The sequence below is a fragment of the Barbus barbus genome, assembly GCF_936440315.1.
Source record: "Barbus barbus genome assembly, chromosome: 24".
Taxonomy (NCBI): Eukaryota; Metazoa; Chordata; class Actinopteri; order Cypriniformes; family Cyprinidae; genus Barbus; species Barbus barbus.
In genome coordinates, this window is record NC_136752.1 from 61,461 (window position 1) to 87,318 (window position 25,858).

The following is a 25,858-nucleotide window of genomic DNA, read 5'->3' on the forward strand; positions in this document are numbered from 1 at the left end:
TGTGGCTGTTGTTATTACAGAACATAAAGTTAAAACTGCAGAGGAGGCTTCATTCTAGCTGATGAGTATGTTCTAACACACAAAGGTGAGGTTAGGAAAAATCGCTGGTGTTGTACAGTCAGTTCTTTAGAGAATTTTGAGTCTTGTTGTTCTCTGACTGGTGTTAAGCCTGAAAAAAAGTTTAAGTCTGCAGCTGAGAAAAATTATCAATGTACCTATTGTTTTAAAAGAGGTCATTGGAAAAAAGATTGCCCTTTTCTAAAAGCAAAATCCAGTCGTGCCAAGTCAGAACCAAAATCAGCTTTGTTGGTGTCTTCAGTAGAGATTGATAGTACTAACATTCCTGTTGGGGAGGACAATTATGTACAGGAACAAGAAAGAACAGTTTTGTGTAGTGAAAAACAAATGTATGCTCCATTCATTACGGATGGTTTTGTGTCTCTTGTAGGGGGCAAAGAAAAAGTTCCTGTCAAGATTTTAAGGGATACGGGATCCTCAGAGACATTTTTTTTTTTTTGGAGTCTGTTTTACCCTTTTCAGCTGATTCAAGTACTCATAAGGAGGTACTGATAAAGGGAATTGGACTATAGAGTTTGTCTGTTCCGTTACACACAATAGTCCTTCAGTCAGAATTGGTTAGTGGTACAGTGATTGTAGGTGTGCGACCTTCATTGCCTGTGGAGGGACTTTCTATGATTTTGGGTAACAATTTGGCTGGTGGTCGTGTGTGGAGAGATGGACCACCACCTCCAATTGTAACCGTTTCTCCCTCTGTAGACCAAACTGCTGTTACACAATTCCTGATGTGTTTGTGTCTTGTGCAGTCACTCGAGCTATGAGCAAAAATAATTCTGATGTTTTGCAGGATTTGGAGTCTAGACCTGAAGATTTGTTGAAGACGATTGTTGCTGGCCTCTCTTTTCTTTCTTCTTTCATTTCACATGGAGAATTGATTAAAGCTCAGGAAGAGGATTACACTGTAGCAAATTAACTCAAAGTGAGATAAACATATAATCATAACGTGTTGTTATCAATTACATATTCATCTTCAGCAATTAACTGTTGCATAAATAGTACAATAGAATGATTTGTCCGTCCGCAGTACGGACAGTTTTAATGGTCTATTGACTGTAAGGAAAATTATTTCTCTGGCCACGAAAAATAATTTCCTTACTAATACATTGCTCACAGAGCATGTAACAAAACCGGAACGTGATGACAGACATTATTTTGAGACAGTTTCTTAATTTATATCAATATGTAAGGTCTGTTTTGTGGTTTTTTTCATGGTCTTGTTTTTTAAGAAAGTCTCATATGCAGAGTTATTGTGAATCCCTGAAACTATGAGGCTGATATGATATTGTACTAATATGTCTATATCATAGTTTTTACTCATGCAGGTCTTCAGGCATGGCATAGGATAATTACAAGACATGATGGTGACTAAAGATGAAGACTGCTTTTGCTGATTCAAGATACGGTTTGGATAACAAAGGTTAAGGGAATTAAGCATTTAAGGTAAATAATAATAAATATGTGCATGAGGATGACTACTATATTTTTCGGGGAACAATTCTGTTCCTGTTTTGTGAATATCGTGTCACTAACCTCTGGAATAAGTGTTCTATCATTACAGATGGGTAAAGTGAAATTGCAAACTTTACAGAAGTAGATAATTTTGAGGGAATCTAACGAAAAGAGAATACAGAACATGGGACGAGTTGTAAGTGGATTGGTTATCCAGCTCTGTCTGATATGTCCTTTATAATGATGATTTTAATCTGTCTCTGTATTAATATGGTTATGAGTGTTTATATGATTTGGATTTGTGAAATTGAAGATTGCCATCCATAATGGGTTAAATACCCATGCCTAAATTCAACTGAGGGTCTAAATTTAAACAAGTTCATGCTTTGCTATTCGAATGGTAAAGGTAAATATTTTAGGCATGACGGCAGAGAAACAGTCACACACTGGCTAAGTCACTAACACATTTAATTATCCAGAGAGAACCCTCACATTAAAAAAGGATGGTGGGAAAACAAAGGAGTGAATACAGTTTAGGGTAGGGGTGCCCAATCCTGCTCCTGGCGATCGACTGTCCTGCAAAGTTCAGCTCCAACTCTAATCAAACACACCTGCCTTTAATTTTCAAGCAATCCTGAAGATGTTATTAAGTCACTTCAGGTGTGTTTGATTAGAGCTGGAGCTGAACTTTTCAGAACAGTCGATCGCCAGGAGCAGGATTGGGCACCCCTGGTTTAGGGAATATGGGTTAAAGGCAAAAGCTGCTATAAGACTGTGGGTATCCTCAAGGTCTGAGTTGTGTAATAGTTTGGTTTATGTAGAACAGGGATTAGTTAACAAAAACTTTTGGATCTTCTGGCTAACCAGTTGATGGAGAAATACTGTGACAAGTAGTTATAATGAAATGAAAGCTAGCAACTAAAAATAATGTTATGAATAACAAAATTGTAATAGGATCTATGGCGTTTATCAACACCTGTCAAGTTAAATTAAGATAATTACTGTGAACACTGACAGGGCTTTATGATAATGTACAATGTTTTACAGGAACTGAGGATGTCTTTTAAGTAATATTTGGCAAATATAGATCTGAGCAATAGTATTTTTTGATAGGATTGTGAAATCTGTCTGTTCAGTTTATAACAATTTTAATTAAATAAGTATCACTGCCAAATGACAAATATGAATTAAATGTTTTTAAGACATTGATCAGGCAGCTGACCTGTAAGCATTTCTAACTGACAAGACAGTGAGGACCAAATTCACTTTACACAAGGTCCTGAGGATTTGCTTCTGAACATGCTGTTAATTTAGTCACAGTACAGTAATATGGTATGATAGTTGAGAAGATGTGCATTAAAATGATAATTAGGCATTGAGTATGATTAAAAGTAGTGTCATGATATACAAATACATGTATGACAATAAATAAACAAGTTCTATTTTTCAAGTTTTTATTATTTGTTTTATTTTACTTACAATGTAATTTCGACCAAATATTGACAACTTTAGGTTTATGTTATTTCAAAAAGTGCTGTATGTGGGCTAAGATGATTGCAAATGGATCTGTGATGAAAGTAAAACTTAATAAAAGGGCTATTGAATAAAATTTAGGAACTATTCTGGGTTTTAGTGGAAATATTGTTTTCTTTTATTTCTATTTTTAAAGATGGCTTAATCTGGGTCTTATTTATGGTTTAGTTGAAGTCAGACTACCATTTTGTTTTGAACCCCAACATGGTTTCAAATTGGCGAATTAACTAGTGGAGTTACGATCCCTCTTCTTGCACAATAAAATGGATTGGAAATCATATTTTTTTGTAAAAAACATTTTGTATTTATCCTTGTATTTAGATTATAGACAATGTCTGTATTGGGTATCTGTGAGGTGACTGAGGGTCTGACCCATGTCAGGAAGGCAATAACGGTGTTTATTCTTCCAGGGAATATGTAGTTTTATTGTTGTTGTCACAGGTTGATGAGGCACAATCACACGAAGATGGACATAAATAAAAGGTATTGTAATTAGTAAATCCAGGAAACAGGCAAGTATAACAGCATAATATGGACAAAGACTAAGGGAGAAGTTTATAAAGCATGAACCAAACAAAGGAAACTAATGAGATAATTAAGACAACAGGTGAACCAGCAGCAGACACAGGAGATTTAGGAGCACTGGGTAATGCCTCCCCAAACCAGTCTATTAAATCCACTTCAAAGATGTCCATAAGTTCCTCAATATATTTTCCAGTGGCCAGTTGCACCTCACCTTCAGTGGCGGGAGTGTGGGCGGGGCTTCCTTTCAAGCCTTCGAGCTCCACTAAAACTCCCTCAGCAACAGACGATGTTGCCGGCTCACACACTTGGTCAGAACACTCTTGAGGCTCAGGCTCCTGGGTGACGATTGGCTCAGTCGCGGGTTCAGCTCTGGCTCACGTGTCACGGCAGGCCTAGGCTCTCCGTCTGGAGTGGGCTCATGCGATATCTCCGTGCAGCAGGATGACGGCTGGCTGGTCACTGGTTTGGGAGTGGGGCTGGAGATGTCCTCATCAGTGGGGCAGACGGAGAAGTATAGTCCATTCTTCTCCAGCACCCACTCCACAAATGTGGCGAAATTGTCCCTGGGACCGTCCACTGGAGCGCGTGCCTTCGATTGCTCACTCAGGCTGGCGTGGTAGAATACACAGAGCGAGCGATAGGACAACAGGACAACACGATAAGATAGCGAACGAGCGAACTAAGACAACAGGTGAACTGAATAACTAATTAAACAGAATGGGGAAAACTAGGTCACAGGAGAAACAGAAAACCACAGACATATAACAGTTATCAGTTCATTTTCTGATATGACCAAATTAAACAAAAGATATCATAGCTGTATAAGACATGTAAAAACAAAAAAGGCAAATTTCAATCTAAAGGGTCATAAAAATTAATTACTTATTGTGCACATGGTTTTTCTTTCATAATATATTAATGATTTGTTAAGAAATGTCTAAATGTTTTGTTAAGAAAGTCAGTGTGAAGTAGCTGTGAAGTAGCTGTAGTAGGAAGAGAGGTATTTACAAAGATGTGTTGATGAAAGCATATACAGGTCCTTCTCAAAAAATTAGCATATTGTGATAAAGTTCATTATTTTCTGTAATGTACTGATAAACATTAGACTTTCATATATTTTAGATTTATTACAACACAACTGAAGTAGTTCAAGCTTTTTATTGTTTTAATATTGATGATTTTGGCATACAGCTCATGAAAACCCAAAATTCCTATCTCAAAAAATTAGCATATCATGAAAAGGTTCTCTAAACGAGCTATTAACCTAATCATCTGAATCAACTAATTAACTCTAAACACCTGCAAAAGATTCCTGAGGCTTTTAAAAACTCCCAGCCTGGTTCATTACTCAAAACCGCAATCATGGGTAAGACTGCCGACCTGACTGCTGTCCAGAAGGCCATCATTGACACCCTCAAGCAAGAGGGTAAGACACAGAAAGAAATTTCTGAACGAATAGGATGTTCCCAGAGTGCTGTATCAAGGCACCTCAGTGGGAAGTCTGTGGGAAGGAAAAAGTGTGGCAGAAAACGCAGCACAACGAGAAGAGGTGACCGGACCCTGAGGAAGATTGTGGAGAAGGACCGATTCCAGACCTTGGGGGACCTGCGGAAGCAGTGGACTGAGTCTGGAGTAGAAACATCCAGAGCCACCGTGTACAGGCGTGTGCAGGAAATGGGCTACAGGTGCCACATTCCCCAGGTCAAGCCACTTTTGAACCAGAAACAGCGGCAGAAGCGCCTGACCTGGGCTACAGAGAAGCAGCACTGGACTGTTGCTCAGTGGTCCAAAGTACTTTTTTCGGATGAAAGCAAATTTTGCATGTCATTCGGAAATCAAGGTGCCAGAGTCTGGAGGAAGACTGGGGAGAGGGAAATGCCAAAATGCCTGAAGTCCAGTGTCAAGTACCCACAGTCAGTGATGCTGGTGTTGGTCCACTGTGTTTTATCAAGGGCAGGGTCAATGCCGCTAGCTATCAGGAGATTTTGGAGCACTTCATGCTTCCATCTGCTGAAAAGCTTTATGGAGATGAAGATTTCATTTTTCAGCACGACCTGGCACCTGCTCACAGTGCCAAAACCACTGGTAAATGGTTTACTGACCATGGTATTACTGTGCTCAATTGGCCTGCCAACTCTCCTGACCTGAACCCCATAGAGAATCTGTGGGATATTGTGAAGAGAAAGTTGAGAGACGCAAGACCCAACACTCTGGATGAGCTTAAGGCCGCTATCGAAGCATCCTGGGCCTCCATAACACCTCAGCAGTGCCACAGGCTGATTGCCTCCATGCCACGCCGCATTGAAGCAGTCATTTCTGCAAAAGGATTCCCGACCAAGTATTGAGTGCATAAATGAACATAATTATTTGAAGGTTGACTTTTTTTGTATTAAAAACACTTTTCTTTTATTGGTCGGATGAAATATGCTAATTTTCTGAGATAGGAATTTTGGGTTTTCATGAGCTGTATGCCAAAATCATCAATATTAAAACAATAAAAGGCTTGAACTACTTCAGTTGTAATGAATCTAAAATATATGAAAGTCTAATGTTTATCAGTACATTACAGAAAATAATTAACTTTATCACAATATGCTAATTTTTTGAGAAGGACCTGTATGGATGGAGGACACTTTTCCAGTTAGAGGGACACAGAATGATTCACTGGAAAGGACATAAAACCAATGCAAGTCCCATTATAACCAGTAAAAGCATTACTAATTTTGTAATGGTGTCTAATGTTTTTTTCTAGCAGGGGTTTTATTTTTATTTTTTTATTTTTTTTATTCGATATATCCCTAAAATATTTTGCAACTTTATGGATTATGTTATTTGGTTTATGGGCAATAGGCAAAGTAGCCTAATACTGTAATCTATTAACTACACATAATAGCCCGTCTTTTCACTTAACTGTTGCATAGTCCTGACTATCTGCTACACTAAGTGTAGAATATGCCTTTTGAGCCTTACCCTGGAACACACACTGCAACAATAATGTCCATTCGCTATCTTTGCATCCCATCAAAGCTGCTAGTCGTTCAAATAAACAAAAGAAAGTGCTCAACTCATTTTCATTAAACTTGGACATAAGACTAAGATTCCTTGCAACATCAAAACCCCCCAGCCAGCAATGACATGTGGGGCCCAGATGAGGGCTTCATGGGCGGCAAATGTGGGCCCCATTATGGGCTTGCACCCGGGATCCACAATGGGGCCAGCCGTGGAAGCCCAGACGTACTAAAAGTGGGACCTGTAAGGGTACTGCATGGGTCTTAATTGGGCAATTCATGTCAGACCGATTTGGGCCCCACCTGCCCAAATGGGTCCAAAGTGGGCTCTGCAACATGGCTACCCAGATGGGCTTTAAATGGGATCTGTAGGAGTCTTATGTGGGTCCTAACTGGGCAATTCATGCCAAACCCATTTGGGCCCCACCTGCCCAAAGGGGTTTAAAGTGGGTTTGCACCCGGGATCCACATGGGGGCCAGCCGTGGATGCCCAGATGGGTTTTAAGTGGGATCTGTAAGCGTCTTATGTGGGTCTTAACCGGGCAATACATGTCAGACCCATTTGGGGCCCACCAGTCTGAAGGAGTTTAAAGTGGGCTTGCACCCGGGATCCACATGGGGGCCAGCTGTGATTGCCCAGATGGGCTTTTAGGGGGGCCTGTAAAGGGTCTTAACTGGGTAATTCATGTCAGACCCATTTGGGCCCCACCTGCCTAAAGGGGTTTAAAGTGGGCTTGCACCAGGATTCAACCGTGAATGCCCATATGGGCTTAAAGTGGGCTCTGTAAGGATCTTATGTTGGTCCTAACTGGGCAATTCATGCAAGGCCTATCTAAGCCCAACCATGCCAAATGGTTTAAGGAAACAATCTAAGAAAAATTAAAAACGAAGAATGAATACAAGTACAAGATAAATACAAGACACTTGATGCTTTGAACTGCAAGAAATATATTAAATTGAACAACAAAAATTATCTTTAAAAAACAATGTCACAACATACAGGTAAACAAAAAAATATATTAAAAAAAAAATCTCTGAAAAAAAACCTCCAAAAAATACAATACAAAATACACTCATGATATATGACATTGAACAACAAACATAATCTTTAACAATTTAAATTTTACAACATACCGGTAAATAAATCAAAAATATATATTTTTTAAAAATCTCTGGGAAAAAAGAAAACAAAACATCTCTCCAAAAAATACATCCAAATACACTCATGGCGTTTGTGTTGTCAATGCTCTTGCAGCCCTCTCCCCGCCACGGTCACGTGCGCCTGTGAACCATTTCCCCACCACCACCCCACCAGGACCTGCAGATCGAGGTCCCTACACTTGTGTTCCTAGTTCAAACCAAACTTAGCGCATAAATATGCCATGCAGGACCCATATATGCATTCCCAGATCAAACCCATGCCCACTTGGCCCATAAATATGTCATGCAAGACCCATATATGTGTTCCCAGATCAAACTCATGCCCACTTGACCCATGCCTGTCCCTTATGGGGCCCATGTAATCAGCTCATATGGGCTTCCTATGTGGGACTCATACTACAAAACCTACATGGGACCCGCTGATTTCACCCAGCCAAAGTTCATGCCCACACAGTTCCCATGGAACCCGTAGTTAACCCATCTGGGCCCCACATGTCATTGCTGGCTGGGCCTGTACAGATAAACTGCTCACCTGAGATGGCACTACATTAGGTTGGCTCTCCAGCCTACCTTCTCTAATCAACTGCAGTCTCTGTGCTTCAATATCCAATTTACGAAAGTTCAACTTCCTGCTTTATTTTATTATTTTCCATCTCTAAAAGCAACTAATCTCTTGCTGCTTCTCATAGGTCAATGAAGGAGAACTTAGAACGATCTCATGCCTTATTACCAAATTATCAAGATTAATTTATTCACATTCAACTCATAAGAAAATTACTTACCCAAATATCCTTTTCAAAAAAAAAAGGAAGCCCTCCAGTGCCGGCTCCTCGCAAGTGCCCTCTTGCGTCCCTGCTGGTTCCGTCCAGCTTCGCGCTGCAAGAGCGCCCCCGAGAGTCCGTACTGCAAGAGCGCCCCTGAGAATCCGCACTGCCCGAGCGCCACAGAGCCCGCACCTCCAGAGCGCCCTCAAATGCCCGCTCCTCCAGAGCGCCCTCAAGTGCCCGCTCCTCCAGAGCGCCCTCAAGTGCCCGCTCCTCCAGAGAGCCCCCAAGTGCCCGCTCCTCCAGAGCGCCCCAAAGTGCCATGGAGCCATGGAGACAGTTTACGAGCTCTCGACCTGCCTCGACCTGCTCCTGAGACCATGCAGACTCTCTCTGTGTTGTCTGTCTCTGTTCTTGCTGTGGTGTCTGTCTCTGCTCTCCCCTGATCCTGCCCTGGCTTCCTGACCAGTCCACTCTACCGTGGAGATTCTCTACCCAGTCTACGCCACACTGGTGGGCTCCGGCTTTGTCTGCTCAGCGGTGGTGGTCAGCTGTCTGGTTCTGGGGGTCTCCTGCTTCGCCCAGGTGCACTCTGGTCCCGTCCTGCCCTGCCATGGTGGTCTTCTGCTCGGGTCTGGTGGTTGTCTGCCCCACCGTGGTGGTCTTATGCTCGGGTCTGGTGGTCATCTGCTCCGCCATGGCGGTCCTCTGCTCCGGTCTGGTCATCTGCCCCGCTGTGGTGTTCTTCTGCTCCACCCTGGTGGGCCTCTGCTCTGCCGGTTCTGCCTCAGTCCCCGGTCTTCCCACTTCCTCACGGACCTGGCCCTCCGTTCCCTCCCCCTGTTCCGCCTCCGCTCCACCGCCCTCCTGGACTATATAGGAGCGTCTGGAAGCCGCTCCTTGGGGGAGGGCTAGTCACGAATCTGGTCCATGCTCTCCCGGTCAACCACCACTAGAGGTCACCCGTTCACCACATTGACTTTTTCACTCACAACACACTGGACTCCATTTCCCACAATCCATTGCACTGACGACATGCACAGCTGTTCACCATTATCTCGCCCACACCTGATTATCATTTCACCATCACCCACTCACTATTTAAGCCTGGGACTTGCTCTTGCTCACCGCCGAGTATTGCTAGCCTGTCTACACTACGAAGCGTTTTCCTGGTTTCCGAGTTCGGTTTCCTGTGTTCTGATTCCTGCTCGTGTTCCTGGTTTATTCTCTCTGCCTTGCCCCGTCTGGATATTGTACGCCGATCGTCGACCCACGCTTGCCCAAGGATTACTCTTGTCTCTTGCCTTTACCATACCTGTTTGCTGTCTCCCGACCTTGCCTGTATGACCATGTCCTATAATAAAGCTTTGCAAATGGATCCGCACGTCTCACGTCTCGTCACCCCCGTAACAAGTAAAGCAAAAACAGTAAAATTTTGAAATTTATTTTATTATTTAAAACAACTGTTTTCTATTTGAATATACTCTCAAATGCTATTTATTCCCGTGATCAAATCTACATTTTCAGAATCATTACATATTTCAATTTTTGACTGGTAGTGTAAGCATAAGAAACTTTAAATTTAAAGTAATGTTTTATAATTTTGTGTTATTTAAGCTTACAAATTTAACTAATTAAAATTGTTGTTTTATAAACACATTTTAAATTACACCATTACATTGCACACACATATTTTTTACAATTTTTTTTTTTTTGTAATTTAAATGTAATATATGTGTAATACATATTAATTACATTATAAGTATCATATTGCACTGTTAACATACAGTAATTTAGTAAAAAAAAAAAAAAATTAGTAAAAAATAATTTTCTAAACTAAGTTATAGCATATAGGATGTGAATGATTGACATATGACACTATGCTTCATAAATTCCCTGCCACGGAAAAGGTGAAAAAGCGCAAAGTCTATTTGACAAAGTCTATTTGTGGCCAAAAGTATATTGCATCCGTAGTGTTAAGCACTACCATAAAGCAGGAATGGGAAAAGTTAAGGTTAACCATTTTCGGGTGCTGGATGAAAAATGAACAGGGTTCGATTCCTGGCCAACAAGTTTACTGTCAATGTCAAGAGCAGAGTGAATTTGACTGTCTGCCAACACGCAATGGAAGGATGCGCAACTGGTCATTGCCCGTATTTGCAGCCTCTGCAGTTCTTGCATCGCACCTTCATATTTATTTAGCCAGCGTGGAAAGACAGAGCTTTCTTGTACAGGATGGGATGCAAACCCTGGACATGCTCTCTTTAGCACCGTGCCCAAACAAAGATCGCTTCAGCTCCTCTAGCCCTATCAGTGACTCATGTGATTCGAGCATTCCCCAGCCAACGACACTGCCCTGACATCACTAAACAAAGAATAGCTTTTTCTTAGGCTGGCCTAGCCCTTACACCATAAAATACCAGATGGACCCATCATGAGCAGAAGTCGCTTAACATTTGGAATGCTGCACGTTACAGGGATTGATTTTGGACTCTTTTTTTGTTCTTTCTCCAGCTTCTCAAATGGGTGCATGAGAAAAGATATTGCATTGCCTTGATTGGGCTTGTAATTATTGGGCGACGGAGGGGATCTTTTTACTTTTACTATTCCCATTTGGAGTGAGGAGGTTACAAAAAGCATGTGGGAAGTATCGGCACCCTAGATTACCCTTGGCGAGTGTAGTGGTTTACCACAGGGATCGTACAGGCCCAAGGGGGTGGAGACACAGCTCGAGTTTCTCTTAATTTTTGCATAAATCTTTTGCCTTTTACTAAAGATTTCCGTGGAGGGGAAACTTTGCGAGTGATCTGTATTTTGGGGGCTCTGCTCACAGCAGAGCTGCACCAAAATGTCAAGAACAGAGTGAATTTCACTGTCTGTAGACACGCGATGGGAGGATGCACAGCTGGTCATTGTCTGTATTTGCAGCCTTTGCGGTTCCTGCGTCAAGCCTCCATATTTATTTAGCCAGCATGGAAAGACAGAGCTTTCTCGTACGGGATGCGATGCAAACCATGGGCATGCTCTCTTTAGCACCAGGCCCAAACAAAGATCGCTTCAGCTCCTCTAGCCCTATCAGTGACTCATGTGCTTCGAGCATTCTTACTGACCGCGCAAGCCTGCATCCACCACATGCATTGGTGGTATAGTGGTGAGTAAGCTGCCTTCCAAGCAGGGATTGAACCCATTATTTGGGTCATTATTTGGAAACTTTTTTTCTACATCTTCTCACATGTGGGCATGAGAAAAGAGAATAGCATTGCCTGCCTAAGGCCATCACCGGAGAGGTGGGGTCCGCTTTGCGCTTATTAAGCACTGCGTGGCAGACGGTTCTTGAACGCTGCGTGCCGCGCCCTAGATGATTTTTCCCTCCCCCGACGACCGCCGGCCTATTCGTCCCCCTACCCGCCTATGTGACCACAAAAGGCCTATTCGTCCCCCTGACCACCAATGTGACCACGAAAGGCCTATTCTTCCCCCTGACCGCCTATGAGACCACAAACAGCCTGTTCGTCCCCCTGACCGCCTATCAGACCACGGAAGGCCCATTAGTCCCCCTGACCGCCTATGTGACCACAAACTAACTGTTCGTCCCACTGCCACTGCCACAGAAAGCCTATTTTGACACCCGTAACTTATTTGACGGGACCTACGCAGGCTTTCCGTGGACAAGGCATTATTAAGTCTTAATTTAAGTTTATGATAATTTTATTATGCAAAACGTACAGTGCTACACTCAGGAAACACCGTCTGACAAGTTTATGTACATTACAACTCATTAATATTCATATTTACCCTGAAAAAGGTATGTCCACGGAAAGCCTGTGTAGGTCACGTCAAATAAGTTACAGGTGTCCCCTGCTGATGTTGGATTTTGGAGTTGGATTTTGGTGAATTTCACCACTATTGGTGCATGACGGGGCCTCCACAGGTTTTCTGTGGACAATGCATTAATAAGGTTATATTTTATTAATAAGATGATTTTAATGCATAATACCTACAGTACATTGCTCAGGAAACACTGTCCAACAGTTTCATGTACAATGTCCAACAGTTTCATGTACACATCTTCAAGATGGCGCCGCTCAGTTCGGACGCCGTCCAGGCCACTCCGCTAAGATTGTGTTTTTATTTACTTTTTTACTTACTTTTTAATTTCTCTTTTTACACATTTCACGTCGGCACTGATCACCTATAACAAAGAAACACCTTTGGACACTGGTTACTGCTACACTAACCTGTTCCAGGACACTTTAGCCACGAATCCACAGTGGCAACTGGACATTCTTTGGAACGCGGAGATAAACAATAACCCCCCGAGGCGACGGATCAAGAAAAACCGTGGGAAACGCCCTGGAATTCGAGATAGACTCCGGAAAAGGGCTCACAGTCCTCCTCTTCCGAGCATTCTGCTCGCAAATGTCCAATCCTTGGAGAATAAGATGGACGATTTTAGAGACAGGATTAGTTTCCAACAGGACATTAGGGACTGTAACATCCTTTGTTGTCAGAAACGTGGCTTTCGTCCTCGGTCCCGGACACTGTTGTTATGCCAAGTGATAAATTATCTGTTTTTAAGACGGACAGAACAGCAGAGGCCGGTAAATCCAGGAGTGGAGGTGTGTGTTTCATGATTACAAAGAAATGGTGTTATCCCAGGAATATCTCCATTCTGTCGCATAGTCTGATCCCGTAGTCTGCACTGCATGCAGATAAACAAACTCGCGTAAATCCCACACACAACAGGACGGATTGCGTGGCAATCTGCGCAGAGTCCCTTAAAAACTTGCCTTCATCTACCTCGAAATTAAGGCCCTTGCAGCCTGGCCCGTCTGCTTACCAGACAGTCACTACACTACGGAAACCTGTCTGCAGAAAACAGACCGAAATCTTTAGTTGCACGCTCGATGAAAAGCACATAAAGGTAAAGCGTTCTACAGGCCACTGACGGCGCAAAGGGTTCATACTTTTATATTCAAAAGTGAAGAGATGTTTCTGCTCGGTTTCGAACCGAAGACCTTTCGCGTGTTAGGCGAACGTGATGACCACTACACTACAGAAACCAAGCTGACAACCTGTTTTGTTTTCACACCTCTAGGCAGGCGAAGCCTGTGTAGCGTTGCCTAAGAACGCAACAGACCCCGACTTTAGCAAGCTTGGCAAAAGGTCACGTCTGTTTCCACCCAGTTTCGAACTGGGGACCTTTCGTGTTTGAGGCGAACGTGATAACCACGTTATTAGCAAGTTATCAGCAGCCAGAATTCTCCTGGAACTTCGAAAAGAGCTTATGCATTGCCTCAAAAGCAAACCTCTGTTTCTGCTCGCTTTCGAACCGAGGACCTTTCACGTGTTAAGCGAAATTGATGATCACTACAGTACAGAAACTACAAAATTGTACTCTCGTCCCCTTTTCAGGGAAAATCGATCCCGTAGTCTGCACTGCATGCAGATAAACAAACCCGCGTAAATCCCACACACAACAGGATAGAGTTCATTCGGCGTGGCAGTCTGCGCAGAGTCCCTTTAAAGCTTGCCTTCACCTACCTCGAAATTAAGGCCCTTGCAGCCTGGACCATCTGCTTACCAGACAGTCACTACACTAAGGAAACCTGTCTGCAGAAAACAGACCGAAATCTTTAGGTGCACGCTCTGCGAAAAGCATTCTAAAGGGCACTGACGGCGCAAAGGGTTCATACTTTTATATTCAAAAGGGAAGAGTTGTTTCTGTCCTTAAAAACCGGCCTTCACCTACCTCGAAATTAAGGCATTTGCAGCCTGGACCATCTGCTTACCAAACAATAATTTCAGCACAAATAGGACAAAAGCCTCCCTCTGTTTCCCCCCAGTTTCGAACTGCGGACCTTTCGCGTGTAAGGCGAACGTGATTACCTCTACACTACGGAAACCTGCAGCCAGGGCTGGGTCTGACCTTTCCATCGCACGCTTCTTGGAACGAGACTCAAACTACAGATTGCGTTGCGCTGTTCAATTTTTAAGCACCTTCTATTTTTAGCTACAAAGCAAGCAGTTTTTTCCAGTGCTCTGTGGGACTCCTCAGTGGTCGTTTCTTTTTTATAGTTTTTTCGCTTCCTTTCAAATAATTATTATTCTTCTTTTTTTGGAAAATGCTACACCACTGATTGGGCCTTTGAGTGCACTAGCCACCTGTTCATCCAAATGACCTGGGTAATAGTACCGAGTCTGTCGGTGTGGTACTTACAGCTGCCTAGTGTGGCTTGATAATTGTCTTCACACCTGTGTAAAGAAAGACCTTCGTTGCGTAGTGCTGCTGCTAAACAGAGGGCCACTCAGAAAAAAAACGTATTTTGTGTTCCACAGAAGAAAGCCACGCAGGCCTGGAACGGTAGGAGTGTGTGTTAGGTTAAGGGCAAATGACTCCACCCTTTTTTGCATCAACTACACCTTTAGCGATTGTCTTCATTCATCTTGGCCGCAATGCATTTGTGGTGTTGAGTTCCTCCTCAACAGAAAGCCAATTGAACAATTGTGAAAAAGCCAGAGCGTGTTTCCACCCAGTTTCGAACTGGGGACCTTTCGCGTGTGAGGCGAACGTGATAACCACTACACTATGGAAACCTTTCTGCGGACAACAGACCGAAATCTTTAGTTGCACGCTCGATGAAAAGCACATAAAGGTAAAGCGTTCTACAGGCCACTGACGGCGCAAAGGGTTCATACTTTTATATTCAAAAGTGAAGAGATGTTTCTGCTCGGTTTCGAACCGAAGACCTTTCGCGTGTTAGGCGAACGTGATGACCACTACACTACAGAAACCAAGCTGACAACCTGCTTTGTTTTCACACCTCTAGGCAGGCGAAGCCTGTGTAGCGTTGCCTAAGAACGCAACAGACCCCGACTTTAGCAAGCTTGGCAAAAGGTCACGTCTGTTTCCACCCAGTTTCGAACTGGGGACCTTTCGTGTTTGAGGCGAACGTGATAACCACGTTATTAGCAAGTTATCAGCAGCCAGAATTCTCCTGGAACTTCGAAAAGAGCTTATGCATTGCCTCAAAAGCAAACCTCTGTTTCTGCTCGCTTTCGAACCGAGGACCTTTCACGTGTTAAGCGAAATTGATGATCACTACAGTACAGAAACTACAAAATTGTACTCTCGTCCCCTTTTCAGGGAAAATCGATCCCGTAGTCTGCACTGCATGCAGATAAACAAACCCGCGTAAATCCCACACACAACAGGATAGAGTTCATTCGGCGTGGCAGTCTGCGCAGAGTCCCTTTAAAGCTTGCCTTCACCTACCTCGAAATTAAGGCCCTTGCAGCCTGGACCATCTGCTTACCAGACAGTCACTACACTAAGGAAACCTGTCTGCAGAAAACAGACCGAAATCTTTAGGTGCACGCTCTGCGAAAAGCATTCTAAAGGGCACTGACGGCGCAAAGGGTTCATACTTTTATATTCAAAAGGGAAGAGTTGTTTCTGTCCTTAAAAACCGGCCTTCACCTACCTCGAAATTAAGGCATTTGCAGCCTGGACCATCTGCTTACCAAACAATAATTTCAGCACAAATAGGACAAAAGCCTCCCTCTGTTTCCGCCCAGTTTCGAACTGGGGACCTTTCGCGTGTAAGGCGAACGTGATTACCTCTACACTACGGAAACCTGCAGCCAGGGCTGGGTCTGACCTTTCCATCGCACGCTTCTTGGAACGAGACTCAAACTACAGATTGCGTTGCGCTGTTCAATTTTTAAGCACCTTCTATTTTTAGCTACAAAGCAAGCAGTTTTTTCCAGTGCTCTGTGGGACTCCTCAGTGGTCGTTTCTTTTTTATAGTTTTTTTCGCTTCCTTTCAAATAATTATTATTCTTCTTTTTTTGGAAAATGCTACACCACTGATTGGGCCTTTGAGTGCACTAGCCACCTGTTAATCCAAATGACCTGGGTAATAGTACCGAGTCTGTCGGTGTGGTACTTACAGCTGCCTAGTGTGGCTTGATAATTGTCTTCACACCTGTGTAAAGAAAGACCTTCGTTGCGTAGTGCTGCTGCTAAACAGAGGGCCACTCAGAAAAAAAACGTATTTTGTGTTCCACAGAAGAAAGCCACGCAGGCCTGGAACGGTAGGAGTGTGTGTTAGGTTAAGGGCAAATGACTCCACCCTTTTTTGCATCAACTACACCTTTAGCGATTGTCTTCATTCATCTTGGCCGCAATGCATTTGTGGTGTTGAGTTCCTCCTCAACAGAAAGCCAATTGAACAATTGTGAAAAAGCCAGAGCGTGTTTCCACCCAGTTTCGAACTGGGGACCTTTCGCGTGTGAGGCGAACGTGATAACCACTACACTATGGAAACCTTTCTGCAGACAACAGACCGAAATCTTTAGTTGCACGCTCGATGAAAAGCACATAAAGGTAAAGCGTTCTACAGGCCACTGACGGCGCAAAGGGTTCATACTTTTATATTCAAAAGTGAAGAGATGTTTCTGCTCGGTTTCGAACCGAGGACCTTTCGCGTGTTAGGCGAACGTGATGACCGCTACACTACAGAAACCAAGCTGACAACTTGCTTTGTTTTCACACCTCTAGGCAGGCGAAGCCTGTGTAGCGTTGCCTAAGAACGCAACAGACCCCGACTTTAGCAAGCTTGGCAAAAGGTCACGTCTGTTTCCACCCAGTTTCGAACTGGGGACCTTTCGTGTTTGAGGCGAACGTGATAACCACGTTATTAGCAAGTTATCAGCAGCCAGAATTCTCCTGGAACTTCGAAAAGAGCTTATGCATTGCCTCAAAAGCAAACCTCTGTTTCTGCTCGCTTTCGAACCGAGGACCTTTCACGTGTTAAGCGAAATTGATGATCACTACAGTACAGAAACTACAAAATTGTACTCTCGTCCCCTTTTCAGGGAAAATCGATCCCGTAGTCTGCACTGCATGCAGATAAACAAACCCGCGTAAATCCCACACACAACAGGATAGAGTTCATTCGGCGTGGCAGTCTGCGCAGAGTCCCTTTAAAGCTTGCCTTCACCTACCTCGAAATTAAGGCCCTTGCAGCCTGGACCATCTGCTTACCAGACAGTCACTACACTAAGGAAACCTGTCTGCAGAAAACAGACCGAAATCTTTAGGTGCACGCTCTGCGAAAAGCATTCTAAAGGGCACTGACGGCGCAAAGGGTTCATACTTTTATATTCAAAAGGGAAGAGTTGTTTCTGTCCTTAAAAACCGGCCTTCACCTACCTCGAAATTAAGGCATTTGCAGCCTGGACCATCTGCTTACCAAACAATCATTTCAGCACAAATAGGACAAAAGCCTCCCTCTGTTTCCCCCCAGTTTCGAACTGCGGACCTTTCGCGTGTAAGGCGAACGTGATTACCTCTACACTACGGAAACCTGCAGCCAGGGCTGGGTCTGACCTTTCCATCGCACGCTTCTTGGAACGAGACTCAAACTACAGATTGCGTTGCGCTGTTCAATTTTTAAGCACCTTCTATTTTTAGCTACAAAGCAAGCAGTTTTTTCCAGTGCTCTGTGGGACTCCTCAGTGGTCGTTTCTTTTTTATAGTTTTTTCGCTTCCTTTCAAATAATTATTATTCTTCTTTTTTTGGAAAATGCTACACCACTGATTGGGCCTTTGAGTGCACTAGCCACCTGTTCATCCAAATGACCTGGGTAATAGTACCGAGTCTGTCGGTGTGGTACTTACAGCTGCCTAGTGTGGCTTGATAATTGTCTTCACACCTGTGTAAAGAAAGACCTTCGTTGCGTAGTGCTGCTGCTAAACAGAGGGCCACTCAGAAAAAAAACGTATTTTGTGTTCCACAGAAGAAAGCCACGCAGGCCTGGAACGGTAGGAGTGTGTGTTAGGTTAAGGGCAAATGACTCCACCCTTTTTTGCATCAACTACACCTTTAGCGATTGTCTTCATTCATCTTGGCCGCAATGCATTTGTGGTGTTGAGTTCCTCCTCAACAGAAAGCCAATTGAACAATTGTGAAAAAGCCAGAGCGTGTTTCCACCCAGTTTCGAACTGGGGACCTTTCGCGTGTGAGGCGAACGTGATAACCACTACACTATGGAAACCTTTCTGCAGACAACAGACCGAAATCTTTAGTTGCACGCTCGATGAAAAGCACATAAAGGTAAAGCGTTCTACAGGCCACTGACGGCGCAAAGGGTTCATACTTTTATATTCAAAAGTGAAGAGATGTTTCTGCTCGGTTTCGAACCGAGGACCTTTCGCGTGTTAGGCGAACGTGATGACCGCTACACTACAGAAACCAAGCTGACAACTTGCTTTGTTTTCACACCTCTAGGCAGGCGAAGCCTGTGTAGCGTTGCCTAAGAACGCAACAGACCCCGACTTTAGCAAGCTTGGCAAAAGGTCACGTCTGTTTCCACCCAGTTTCGAACTGGGGACCTTTCGTGTTTGAGGCGAACGTGATAACCACGTTATTAGCAAGTTATCAGCAGCCAGAATTCTCCTGGAACTTCGAAAAGAGCTTATGCATTGCCTCAAAAGCAAACCTCTGTTTCTGCTCGCTTTCGAACCGAGGACCTTTCACGTGTTAAGCGAAATTGATGATCACTACAGTACAGAAACTACAAAATTGTACTCTCGTCCCCTTTTCAGGGAAAATCGATCCCGTAGTCTGCACTGCATGCAGATAAACAAACCCGCGTAAATCCCACACACAACAGGATAGAGTTCATTCGGCGTGGCAGTCTGCGCAGAGTCCCTTTAAAGCTTGCCTTCACCTACCTCGAAATTAAGGCCCTTGCAGCCTGGACCATCTGCTTACCAGACAGTCACTACACTAAGGAAACCTGTCTGCAGAAAACAGACCGAAATCTTTAGGTGCACGCTCTGCGAAAAGCATTCTAAAGGGCACTGACGGCGCAAAGGGTTCATACTTTTATATTCAAAAGGGAAGAGTTGTTTCTGTCCTTAAAAACCGGCCTTCACCTACCTCGAAATTAAGGCATTTGCAGCCTGGACCATCTGCTTACCAAACAATCATTTCAGCACAAATAGGACAAAAGCCTCCCTCTGTTTCCCCCCAGTTTCGAACTGCGGACCTTTCGCGTGTAAGGCGAACGTGATTACCTCTACACTACGGAAACCTGCAGCCAGGGCTGGGTCTGACCTTTCCATCGCACGCTTCTTGGAACGAGACTCAAACTACAGATTGCGTTGCGCTGTTCAATTTTTAAGCACCTTCTATTTTTAGCTACAAAGCAAGCAGTTTTTTCCAGTGCTCTGTGGGACTCCTCAGTGGTCGTTTCTTTTTTATAGTTTTTTCGCTTCCTTTCAAATAATTATTATTCTTCTTTTTTTGGAAAATGCTACACCACTGATTGGGCCTTTGAGTGCACTAGCCACCTGTTCATCCAAATGACCTGGGTAATAGTACCGAGTCTGTCGGTGTGGTACTTACAGCTGCCTAGTGTGGCTTGATAATTGTCTTCACACCTGTGTAAAGAAAGACCTTCGTTGCGTAGTGCTGCTGCTAAACAGAGGGCCACTCAGAAAAAAAACGTATTTTGTGTTCCACAGAAGAAAGCCACGCAGGCCTGGAACGGTAGGAGTGTGTGTTAGGTTAAGGGCAAATGACTCCACCCTTTTTTGCATCAACTACACCTTTAGCGATTGTCTTCATTCATCTTGGCCGCAATGCATTTGTGGTGTTGAGTTCCTCCTCAACAGAAAGCCAATTGAACAATTGTGAAAAAGCCAGAGCGTGTTTCCACCCAGTTTCGAACTGGGGACCTTTCGCGTGTGAGGCGAACGTGATAACCACTACACTATGGAAACCTTTCTGCAGACAACAGACCGAAATCTTTAGTTGCACGCTCGATGAAAAGCACATAAAGGTAAAGCGTTCTACAGGCCACTGACGGCGCAAAGGGTTCATACTTTTATATTCAAAAGTGAAGAGATGTTTCTGCTCGGTTTCGAACCGAGGACCTTTCGCGTGTTAGGCGAACGTGATGACCGCTACACTACAGAAACCAAGCTGACAACTTGCTTTGTTTTCACACCTCTAGGCAGGCGAAGCCTGTGTAGCGTTGCCTAAGAACGCAACAGACCCCGACTTTAGCAAGCTTGGCAAAAGGTCACGTCTGTTTCCACCCAGTTTCGAACTGGGGACCTTTCGTGTTTGAGGCGAACGTGATAACCACGTTATTAGCAAGTTATCAGCAGCCAGAATTCTCCTGGAACTTCGAAAAGAGCTTATGCATTGCCTCAAAAGCAAACCTCTGTTTCTGCTCGCTTTCGAACCGAGGACCTTTCACGTGTTAAGCGAAATTGATGATCACTACAGTACAGAAACTACAAAATTGTACTCTCGTCCCCTTTTCAGGGAAAATCGATCCCGTAGTCTGCACTGCATGCAGATAAACAAACCCGCGTAAATCCCACACACAACAGGATAGAGTTCATTCGGCGTGGCAGTCTGCGCAGAGTCCCTTTAAAGCTTGCCTTCACCTACCTCGAAATTAAGGCCCTTGCAGCCTGGACCATCTGCTTACCAGACAGTCACTACACTAAGGAAACCTGTCTGCAGAAAACAGACCGAAATCTTTAGGTGCACGCTCTGCGAAAAGCATTCTAAAGGGCACTGACGGCGCAAAGGGTTCATACTTTTATATTCAAAAGGGAAGAGTTGTTTCTGTCCTTAAAAACCGGCCTTCACCTACCTCGAAATTAAGGCATTTGCAGCCTGGACCATCTGCTTACCAAACAATCATTTCAGCACAAATAGGACAAAAGCCTCCCTCTGTTTCCCCCCAGTTTCGAACTGCGGACCTTTCGCGTGTAAGGCGAACGTGATTACCTCTACACTACGGAAACCTGCAGCCAGGGCTGGGTCTGACCTTTCCATCGCACGCTTCTTGGAACGAGACTCAAACTACAGATTGCGTTGCGCTGTTCAATTTTTAAGCACCTTCTATTTTTAGCTACAAAGCAAGCAGTTTTTTCCAGTGCTCTGTGGGACTCCTCAGTGGTCGTTTCTTTTTTATAGTTTTTTCGCTTCCTTTCAAATAATTATTATTCTTCTTTTTTTGGAAAATGCTACACCACTGATTGGGCCTTTGAGTGCACTAGCCACCTGTTCATCCAAATGACCTGGGTAATAGTACCGAGTCTGTCGGTGTGGTACTTACAGCTGCCTAGTGTGGCTTGATAATTGTCTTCACACCTGTGTAAAGAAAGACCTTCGTTGCGTAGTGCTGCTGCTAAACAGAGGGCCACTCAGAAAAAAAACGTATTTTGTGTTCCACAGAAGAAAGCCACGCAGGCCTGGAACGGTAGGAGTGTGTGTTAGGTTAAGGGCAAATGACTCCACCCTTTTTTGCATCAACTACACCTTTAGCGATTGTCTTCATTCATCTTGGCCGCAATGCATTTGTGGTGTTGAGTTCCTCCTCAACAGAAAGCCAATTGAACAATTGTGAAAAAGCCAGAGCGTGTTTCCACCCAGTTTCGAACTGGGGACCTTTCGCGTGTGAGGCGAACGTGATAACCACTACACTATGGAAACCTTTCTGCAGACAACAGACCGAAATCTTTAGTTGCACGCTCGATGAAAAGCACATAAAGGTAAAGCGTTCTACAGGCCACTGACGGCGCAAAGGGTTCATACTTTTATATTCAAAAGTGAAGAGATGTTTCTGCTCGGTTTCGAACCGAGGACCTTTCGCGTGTTAGGCGAACGTGATGACCGCTACACTACAGAAACCAAGCTGACAACTTGCTTTGTTTTCACACCTCTAGGCAGGCGAAGCCTGTGTAGCGTTGCCTAAGAACGCAACAGACCCCGACTTTAGCAAGCTTGGCAAAAGGTCACGTCTGTTTCCACCCAGTTTCGAACTGGGGACCTTTCGTGTTTGAGGCGAACGTGATAACCACGTTATTAGCAAGTTATCAGCAGCCAGAATTCTCCTGGAACTTCGAAAAGAGCTTATGCATTGCCTCAAAAGCAAACCTCTGTTTCTGCTCGCTTTCGAACCGAGGACCTTTCACGTGTTAAGCGAAATTGATGATCACTACAGTACAGAAACTACAAAATTGTACTCTCGTCCCCTTTTCAGGGAAAATCGATCCCGTAGTCTGCACTGCATGCAGATAAACAAACCCGCGTAAATCCCACACACAACAGGATAGAGTTCATTCGGCGTGGCAGTCTGCGCAGAGTCCCTTTAAAGCTTGCCTTCACCTACCTCGAAATTAAGGCCCTTGCAGCCTGGACCATCTGCTTACCAGACAGTCACTACACTAAGGAAACCTGTCTGCAGAAAACAGACCGAAATCTTTAGGTGCACGCTCTGCGAAAAGCATTCTAAAGGGCACTGACGGCGCAAAGGGTTCATACTTTTATATTCAAAAGGGAAGAGTTGTTTCTGTCCTTAAAAACCGGCCTTCACCTACCTCGAAATTAAGGCATTTGCAGCCTGGACCATCTGCTTACCAAACAATCATTTCAGCACAAATAGGACAAAAGCCTCCCTCTGTTTCCCCCCAGTTTCGAACTGCGGACCTTTCGCGTGTAAGGCGAACGTGATTACCTCTACACTACGGAAACCTGCAGCCAGGGCTGGGTCTGACCTTTCCATCGCACGCTTCTTGGAACGAGACTCAAACTACAGATTGCGTTGCGCTGTTCAATTTTTAAGCACCTTCTATTTTTAGCTACAAAGCAAGCAGTTTTTTCCAGTGCTCTGTGGGACTCCTCAGTGGTCGTTTCTTTTTTATAGTTTTTTCGCTTCCTTTCAAATAATTATTATTCTTCTTTTTTTGGAAAATGCTACACCACTGATTGGGCCTTTGAGTGCACTAGCCACCTGTTCATCCAAATGACCTGGGTAATAGTACCGAGTCTGTCGGTGTGGTACTTACAGCTGCCTAGTGTGGCTTGATAATTGTCTTCACACCTGTGTAAAGAAAGACCTTCGTTGCGTAGTGCTGCTGCTAAACAGAGGGCCACTCAGAAAAAAAACGTATTTTGTGTTCCACAGAAGAAAGCCACGCAGGCCTGGAACGGTAGGAGTGTGTGTTAGGTTAAGGGCAAATGACTCCACCCTTTTTTGCATCAACTACACCTTTAGCGATTGTCTTCATTCATCTTGGCCGCAATGCATTTGTGGTGTTGAGTTCCTCCTCAACAGAAAGCCAATTGAACAATTGTGAAAAAGCCAGAGCGTGTTTCCACCCAGTTTCGAACTGGGGACCTTTCGCGTGTGAGGCGAACGTGATAACCACTACACTATGGAAACCTTTCTGCAGACAACAGACCGAAATCTTTAGTTGCACGCTCGATGAAAAGCACATAAAGGTAAAGCGTTCTACAGGCCACTGACGGCGCAAAGGGTTCATACTTTTATATTCAAAAGTGAAGAGATGTTTCTGCTCGGTTTCGAACCGAGGACCTTTCGCGTGTTAGGCGAACGTGATGACCGCTACACTACAGAAACCAAGCTGACAACTTGCTTTGTTTTCACACCTCTAGGCAGGCGAAGCCTGTGTAGCGTTGCCTAAGAACGCAACAGACCCCGACTTTAGCAAGCTTGGCAAAAGGTCACGTCTGTTTCCACCCAGTTTCGAACTGGGGACCTTTCGTGTTTGAGGCGAACGTGATAACCACGTTATTAGCAAGTTATCAGCAGCCAGAATTCTCCTGGAACTTCGAAAAGAGCTTATGCATTGCCTCAAAAGCAAACCTCTGTTTCTGCTCGCTTTCGAACCGAGGACCTTTCACGTGTTAAGCGAAATTGATGATCACTACAGTACAGAAACTACAAAATTGTACTCTCGTCCCCTTTTCAGGGAAAATCGATCCCGTAGTCTGCACTGCATGCAGATAAACAAACCCGCGTAAATCCCACACACAACAGGATAGAGTTCATTCGGCGTGGCAGTCTGCGCAGAGTCCCTTTAAAGCTTGCCTTCACCTACCTCGAAATTAAGGCCCTTGCAGCCTGGACCATCTGCTTACCAGACAGTCACTACACTAAGGAAACCTGTCTGCAGAAAACAGACCGAAATCTTTAGGTGCACGCTCTGCGAAAAGCATTCTAAAGGGCACTGACGGCGCAAAGGGTTCATACTTTTATATTCAAAAGGGAAGAGTTGTTTCTGTCCTTAAAAACCGGCCTTCACCTACCTCGAAATTAAGGCATTTGCAGCCTGGACCATCTGCTTACCAAACAATCATTTCAGCACAAATAGGACAAAAGCCTCCCTCTGTTTCCCCCCAGTTTCGAACTGCGGACCTTTCGCGTGTAAGGCGAACGTGATTACCTCTACACTACGGAAACCTGCAGCCAGGGCTGGGTCTGACCTTTCCATCGCACGCTTCTTGGAACGAGACTCAAACTACAGATTGCGTTGCGCTGTTCAATTTTTAAGCACCTTCTATTTTTAGCTACAAAGCAAGCAGTTTTTTCCAGTGCTCTGTGGGACTCCTCAGTGGTCGTTTCTTTTTTATAGTTTTTTCGCTTCCTTTCAAATAATTATTATTCTTCTTTTTTTGGAAAATGCTACACCACTGATTGGGCCTTTGAGTGCACTAGCCACCTGTTCATCCAAATGACCTGGGTAATAGTACCGAGTCTGTCGGTGTGGTACTTACAGCTGCCTAGTGTGGCTTGATAATTGTCTTCACACCTGTGTAAAGAAAGACCTTCGTTGCGTAGTGCTGCTGCTAAACAGAGGGCCACTCAGAAAAAAAACGTATTTTGTGTTCCACAGAAGAAAGCCACGCAGGCCTGGAACGGTAGGAGTGTGTGTTAGGTTAAGGGCAAATGACTCCACCCTTTTTTGCATCAACTACACCTTTAGCGATTGTCTTCATTCATCTTGGCCGCAATGCATTTGTGGTGTTGAGTTCCTCCTCAACAGAAAGCCAATTGAACAATTGTGAAAAAGCCAGAGCGTGTTTCCACCCAGTTTCGAACTGGGGACCTTTCGCGTGTGAGGCGAACGTGATAACCACTACACTATGGAAACCTTTCTGCAGACAACAGACCGAAATCTTTAGTTGCACGCTCGATGAAAAGCACATAAAGGTAAAGCGTTCTACAGGCCACTGACGGCGCAAAGGGTTCATACTTTTATATTCAAAAGTGAAGAGATGTTTCTGCTCGGTTTCGAACCGAGGACCTTTCGCGTGTTAGGCAAACGTGATGACCGCTACACTACAGAAACCAAGCTGACAACCTGCTTTGTTTTCACACCTCTAGGCAGGCGAAGCCTGTGTAGCGTTGCCTAAGAACGCAACAGACCCCGACTTTAGCAAGCTTGGCAAAAGGTCACGTCTGTTTCCACCCAGTTTCGAACTGGGGACCTTTCGTGTTTGA